The sequence below is a fragment of the Onychomys torridus genome, chromosome 7 (genome assembly GCF_903995425.1).
Source record: "Onychomys torridus chromosome 7, mOncTor1.1, whole genome shotgun sequence".
In the NCBI taxonomy this organism is placed as follows: domain Eukaryota; kingdom Metazoa; phylum Chordata; class Mammalia; order Rodentia; family Cricetidae; genus Onychomys; species Onychomys torridus.
The window spans coordinates 63715988-63723381 of record NC_050449.1 but is presented as its reverse complement, the minus strand read 5'-3'; the positions used below and the strand labels follow the sequence as shown (position 1 = coordinate 63723381).

Below are 7394 nucleotides of genomic sequence, written 5' to 3'. Positions count from 1 at the left end.
TGTGTGGAGCCTGCTTGAGGATATGTGCACTACATAAGTGTTGACTTTTTTTTTTTTTAAATGTGGATTCTGAGGATAGAACGCAGGTCCTCATGCCTGTAAGGCAAGTACTTTATCGACTGAGTTATCTCCTTATCCTCCTCAAATGTATCTTAAGTGGTGGAAATTCCCAGAAATCCTTCTGCCATAGGACTGAATCCAATACACATTTACTGACTGTGCATCAGGTGCTATGGAAAGAAAAATCATCACACTAAAGGAGCAATGTTAGGTCAGATCTCCCCGAGACAGTACTCAAAGCCATGACCCTCTTGGCCACCAGGTTCTTTTTACATGTGTCTAATTAGTGTGTTCTAGGCTGTAATGACCAGGAGAAGAGCAGAGTCCCCTCCCCTTCTTCTCCACCTTCATCTTCTCCATTTTGCCTTAGCGATAAAGGATAGTTAAGCACTTGGCAGACATTCAAGAAATACTGTTGGTTGAATGAATGCTATATTCATTAGCTGTGAGTCCGTGTGTGTGTGTGTGTGTGTGTGTGTGTGTGTGTGTGTGTGTGTGTGTTTTGGGGGAGTTATTACTCTACAGGCGAGGAAATTGCAGAACACCCAAGACCACACACACAGGATCGAGGATTCCAAGACTAGACCTATCCAAGCGGCTGCATAGCCCGAGTTCTTCCCAGCTTCCCCTGAATCGGGGGGGGGGGGGGGGGGGGGGGGCTGAGTGGGCTAGGGGGAGCCGCTAGACGGGAGCACCTGCACCGGGTAAGCTCGTGGCTCTACGTAAGAGCTATGAACCAGACGCAGTGAGGCGAGCAAAGGTAGGATCCCCGACTCCGCTTAAATCCCACCCACGGAGAGGAAGCATAATTGTGAGTGGATCCTGCTGAGAATCCAACACTGATGGGAAGGAGGGTAGAGACAGGACTCTCTGAGAGCTCGACAGAAGGTAGGAGGACTGGGATGAGAAGCGGTGTAGCTAGCATTCTTCCCGAGGTCCTGTCTCTTGGGCCGATATGCGGGAGGCACGGTGATTCCCTCATAGACACTGGAGGGTCGCCTGGAGGGTTCCATCACCTGTGCAGGTGGGGCGATGGAGGGAGCTGTTTACCAGACTGTGGTCTCACCCCTAACTTCTCCTTAGTTTGAGGTGGAGAGCGCAGATAACTATTTTGGTAGGAATCAGGCGTGGCACATAAAGGATGCTAGGATTCCAGGGAGGATGACGGATGACTTTGCGACCTGGAAGGCTGGGCTCTCACTCAAGCATCCTCTCTACACCTATCTCTGCCTCCAAGTCGACGCGCCCTACGACAAGACTGAGGTTCCTGTAAGCAAGTCCCCGCCCGCCGGCTCCCTGCTGCGGACTGGGTGGGGACCCGCGGCGCCGCGGAAAGGCTATTTTGGGTGTGGGAACGCGGCGGGAGGAGGGGCGCCGGCGGGCTGGGCGCGGGCGGGCGGGGAAAGCCTCCAGCTCGGGCTGCCACGGCAACCGCGTCCAGGCAACGCGCCCGGAAGCGGCTTTGGGCGGCGCGCGGCGGCTCGCGCCCTTCCCGGGTGGGGGAGCCGCGAACCCCCGGGCCGGGCCGCGCGCGCGCTGACTGGAGCGCGGGCCCGTAGCCGGGTTCGCCCCGCACAGCCCCGCGCTCGCGGCCACCGCACCCAGAGCGCCAGCGACGACATGGGCAGCCGCGGCGTGCCCGATCCGCGCGCGGGTGAGTCTCCAGGGGTGCCTCTCCTCCCCACGCGGCCGGGCATCCTCTGGATCCAAGCAGCGGTTGCTCCCGCAGGGACCGTCGATATGACCTTGGAGCAACCACTCGGTGGATAGGCATGGGATAGTGCTAGGGAGAAGAGGGTGAGGGGGGAAGCTGCGCGTGCCCCGTGTGACACTCTGGACGCGAGAGGGTTAACTGCATGCTGACGCGCAGGGCTGAAGTTGGGCACAGAGCGCAAGTGGCATTGCATCTTCGCGGGGGCTGCAAGCCAGCAGACAGCAGAGCCCCCCGAGGGACTGTTTGAGGCGAGCCAAGGGTGTGCAGAGTTTGCCAGGACTAGGACAAGTCTATCATCCCCAGTCCCAGCTGAGTGACCTTGGGTGGGTTAGCCACATTGCTCCCCCGCGGGTTCCCTGCTTCTCTTCAGTTGCAGCACAAGGCTGTTTTGCTGGTACTGTGAACTGAGGAAAGAAAGGCCCCTCTGGGTATGCAAGACTTAACCATGTTTATTCTGCAAGGGGTTTCCTAGGAGCTGGCTCCCAAAGTGGCAAGAGATGTTACCATTTTATGGAAGATTGTGGAGGGAACACTCTATGGTCCAGAGAGGCTCGTTAAAAGGCACAAATTAAAATTCCATCCTAACCCATTTCAGGCTCAAGCTACTGAATACTTCTTTCCTGTAGTTGATCTGATAGGAAACTTTGTGTCTGAACAGGTAAAATCAAAACCCAGTAGTGGCAGGCAGTGGCAAATTAAGTGAGTCATTTCTTCAATGTGCAGAAACTGTGTGTGTGTGTGTGTGTGTGTGTGTGTGTGTGTGTGTGTGTGTGTGAGACGCGCATGCGTGCACTCAGCTTAAAGTCTGTGTGTGCTGGTGTTAGAGATTATTTCACAGGAATAATGCCAGACTGGTTTGGTTCTGCAGAGGTAATCTCTTAGAAGCAGGGGCAAACATTTACATTTGCTCTTTAAAGGTTGTTAGTGGTGCTGGTGGGGCTGACAAGATGGCTCAGTGGGGTAGTGTTCTTGCCACCAAGCTTGGTGACCTGAGTTTGATCTCCAGAACTCACACTGTGAAAGGACAGAACCAAACAACCCCCACAAAGTTGTTCTCTGACCTCCACACCCACACAAGGCACACAAGCTAAACAACTAGGTGTAATGAAAATTAACGAATTAGGTTTCTGAGAGCAAATATGTTCTTTATTAAGAAATGTACATTGTATCTGCCTTGGTGTGTGTGTGTGTGTGTGTGTGTGTGTGTGTGTGTGTGTGTGTGTGGCGGTGACTTTTAGGCTGTGGTATTTCTTCTAATTTTAGAACTGGTTGGTGATAAAAATGACAAGGAGGCCGTTTTCCATATTTTCCATCCATAAACTTCTCTGTCCTCTAAGAGAGTGCAAGGGGTGCCCAGGATTCCTGTCACTGGACGGTTGAGATGTCTCTGACTTTGTTTCAAGGACACTCTTGATATTCATGGGAATCTGGCTTCCTCTGTGTAAAAAGGTAGGCTGGGAGGCCAAGTTTCCAGTTAATGAGTAAACTTCTGCCAACATGCCTACCCGAGGGCTTAGAAAGCTTAATGCGTTACCTATTAGAAATCTATCATACAAATACAAGAATCCTTGTTTGCCCAGGAATTCTGTCAATGAGCCTACAGCCCTTTAGTGAGCCACAGTCCTCGACCTTAAACCTCTGTCAGCCAAGGACTCATCCTCCTGCCTCTGTGGCTGCCAACCCATGTGACTCTGCTGCCACTCAGTGTCTCTCCCTTTCTGTGTCTTGCAGCCACACTCCTGTATTTTCATTTTTCTGTCTCTGAGCTCATCTCCTCTCTCTCCCTTCTACCAGAGTCTGAGCACACGACTTCCCCCAGAACACCCCTTTCTGGGGTCCACTCACAGAGCTAGGATGACCTTGTCCCGGCTCCTTAATGTCACCTCCCAGCCACTAACTCTAAGAATGTGGTACTGTCTTTTTTATTTTTATTTTATTTATTTATTTTTTATTATATTTGTGTTTTAATTTTACACATCAGCCATGGGTTTCCCTCTCCTCCTGTGGTGCTGTCTTTTTGGCCTCAAGTCTATCCTTGTGTTTCTGGCTTAGTCCTTCCCAAACCTGGTGGTTCTTCAGAACTGCCAGGCACATTTTGAAAAAGACAGGCTCCTTCAGACTCTCTCAAATGTCCAAATGGAGTCATTAGGATGGTTTAAGACCTTAAAACCCAAACCAGTCAACCAAACAGAACCCTTTCTGTAAAAATCAAGGCTTAGGTCAGCAAGTAAAGGCACCTACCTGTCTGTCACCAGGACTGACAACCTGACGTTACATTCTGACTTACATGTACGTGCTGAGACACACACAATTTAAAAAAAAAAGAACTTTTTCTTTTCTTTTTTGTCTGTTTGTTTTGCCTAAAAGGAGAAAAAAGAAGGGAGGAGGGAGAAATCAGCTGGTGTGATGCTCTCTCAGGCAGGGAAACCACTTCTCTTGAGGTTAGGAAGAAGCCATAAACACAGACCCCTGAGCACCTAGATTTGTTCTCTGCTCTGCTGGCCTTGCTGGTGACTTTGGGTTTACCTCAAGACTTGCCCCACTTAGTGTGACCTTGCCTCAGCCGGACCCCTTTGGCCCCACTCAGTGACCTTGCAGTGCTGAAGCCTTGACCCCTGTGGCTCAGCCTTGAACCCATGGCTCCACCTGCATTTTCCTTCTACCACTGATATTGCGGGTTTGCTGAGTCTGCAGTTTTCCACTTTTAGGCTCCAGGACTTGTGCTTCTTCCCACTTCACAGATTCTGCCCACCTGCTGTGCCCAGCTTCAACCATCACCCCGTCACCAAGGACTCCAACCCCTTCCTCCCCAGCAATGTAATGCTTCAGTCCATCTCCAGGGCTCCACATGTTTGGTCTTGACATGTTGACTTTGACTTTTTTTGAGTCAGGGTCTCACTATGTAGCCTGGAGCTCACTATGAAGATCAGGCTACCCACAGATTCAGAGATCTGCCTGCCTCTGCCTCCAGAGTGCCAGGATTAAGGGCGTGCACCACACTGTCAGCCTTGGACTCCTTGGATTCCAGTCTCTAAGCCCAAACCAGCCTCAGTGTCTGTGTTTTCTTCTCCCAGCCTGCCAAGTTATTCAGGAGAAAGTCCCAAAGACCTTTGGACGGGTTCCATTTTAAATTGATGGGGACTTTAATTTCACGAAGGCTTGCTTTTCTATGAGACACAAGAATTCTATTCTTCATGAACTCAGATGGCATCCACTTGGCTCTGTGCCACAGCCTTCTATCCCGTGAGCTCCAGGTTCCCTTTCAGAAAGTGGCCTTTGACAGATAAAATGGAGAGTGTCCACAATTTCCGTTACTGCCCTCCCCCAGTGTAAATCCCGCTGGACCGTCCTTTGCACCTCCAAGTATTTCCTTCTGTCTCCGTGTCCTTGTGTCTTTGGTGTGAAATCCAGGAACAGCTGTGTCTGTCCTAAGTCCAGCCTGAATGCATCCCACACTCCGCTCCCTCATACTGGTTTTGCCTGCCCCGTTGGGAATCTTGTCCCGTTTGTCACTCTCCTTTTGCCTGTTTTTGCTCCTTCCCTCCTCCGGCCAGATCTCTTTCCATCATAGAGTCAAGTCATCCTTCCTTTAAGAAGCGGTGTCAGAGTCTCCATTCTGTCCACCAGAACCTTCTCTAGTGAAGGAAGTGATGGCAGTCACCAGCCATATGTGGTTACGGAGCTCACAGAATGTGATTAGTTCAACCAGGGACCTGCATTTTTATTTATTTATTTATTTTTTATTTACTTATTTTTGAGACAAGGTCTTGCTGTTCAGCCAGGGCTGTGTTTGAACTCACAATCTTCCTGCCTCAGCCTCTTAAGGGATGAGATGTTCTACCATTCCTGGCTTGAACTGAGTTTTCAATGTATGTGGATTTTAAATGAACTTTAACTCGATTGAAATAGCCACAGGGAGCTGTTGGCTGGTGTGTGGGGAGGGCAGAGCCGGGGCTAAAGCTGGATCAGCTGCTCTGTTCCGCTCAGTGAGCTTTTCTCCTTTGACCGGGCACTTCCTTTATCTTTCTGTGGAAATTGCCTCCTCACAGGGCTCCCTAGAGGAGTCTTGGCTGCAGAACTGAGCCTTCCCTCTGCCCTTCTCCTTGATTGGTGCCCTGCTGCCCTCCTCCTGTGCCTCTCTCTTTCTGTCTTCATGCCCTGTCTCTGCAGGTTCCACTCATTCCTCATTTGGTGACTTTTCTTGCCGGCCCCTAGCTGTGGGGACTCTTCTGAACTTGGGTTGTTGTTTTTTTTTTCCCTCTTCCCTTCCTGGACTTCTCTTTTCTCGCTCCCAGCTTCAGTGCCAACTCAGAGCCCACCTTCCCGTGCCCCAGTGGGAGCGGATGCTCTCTCTCGGAGGCCAACACTTCTTATCCTTGTTTTGTGGATGAAGAGATTGAAGTAGAGGGACACAGGATAACTCAAGGCAGTTCTTAGGGACAGAGCTGAGACAGGGGCTCTGGACATCAGACTCAGCCAGCTCTCCCACCTCTGCTTGGCTCAGGTCCCTGACATGGCTATTTTATCACCCTGGCTTCCTTAACAATTTCCTTCCCCTTTAAAATTTTTTTTAATCTTAAACTGATTCAGATTTATGGAAATGCTTCAACAATAAACTGAAAAGTTCTGATCTCTCTTTTAGCTGCATTCTATAAATATTAACTTTTAACCACACTTGTTTTATCTTTCTGGCACTTTCTCCCACTCTCTCTTTGCATCTATTTGTGGATGTGTGTGTAGAGACACACACTTAGCTTGTAATTTCTCCTGCACTGTGTCAGAGCAACAAGGAGAAAATGTACCTGTGCTGTCCCAAATACTCAAGCATTTACTTCCTTCTTCTTTTCAAAGGACAGTTTCTTATACAGCAGTTGTCAAAATCAAGAAATTAAGTTTGAATCAGTGTTATTCTCTAATCTACAGATATTAGTCAGGCATCCTAATAGCATCTTTATACAGAAGAGGAGGAAGATCCTTTTAAAAGGCTTTGGTTTAGGGGTCAGGGTTTAAAACAATCCATTTTTGTAGTGTGTGTGTGTGTGTGTGTGTGTGTGTGTGTGTGTGTGTGCATGTGTGCACACGTGCGCACTTGCACGCATATGTGTGTGTACACAGATATTCATACATTCATATTCTTAAATACAACCTGCTCAGTCTATACACTGTTACTTGTATGTATATTTTTAGGGCTGACCCTTTGGTATTGGATAACCAGTTGGCGTGCTCTTCCCTGGGGAAGACTGTTTCTCCACTCTCGCATTCCTTAGTTGCCCATAGTTCTCTGCGTAGGGCTGAGGCCTCATTGGCTCCCCTGTCCACTTTAGCATCTCTGTTGTCGTTGTCCTTGTTCAGCTCATGTCTACACAGTCGTGTTGGTGAGACATTATTAGGAGGCAGACTCTCATGGCAGCCCCCAGAAGCTCTGTCTCTTACAATCTCCCTCTTGCTGAGCAGGCCACTTCTCTCTCTCCACCGTGTAGGGCCCAGGGATTGAACTCACGTTACCAGACTTCACAGCACGTGCCTTTACCTGCCCTCTCCCCCCCCTTTCAGATAAGATCTTATTCCCAGGCTGGTCTCCAAACTCACAGCTGTCCTCCTGCCGTCGCTTCTCACATGC

The 7394-nt window shown here is 49.8% G+C and overlaps 1 protein-coding gene across 2 annotated transcripts in view; it reads left to right on the top strand.

The window, feature by feature from the left end:
* Positions 1-810: 810 nt before the first annotated feature.
* Positions 811-7394, top strand: part of Fam81a (family with sequence similarity 81 member A) — a 52628-nt gene continuing 46044 nt past the window's right edge. Inside the window, exon 1 of one of the 2 annotated variants that reach the window (XM_036193451.1) lies at positions 811-948. The gene's annotated coding sequence lies outside the window, so the exon portion shown is untranslated. Of the gene's footprint in view, positions 949-1465; positions 1715-7394 lie in introns of those variants that run through there. The other variant, XM_036193449.1, reaches the window with a different exon arrangement.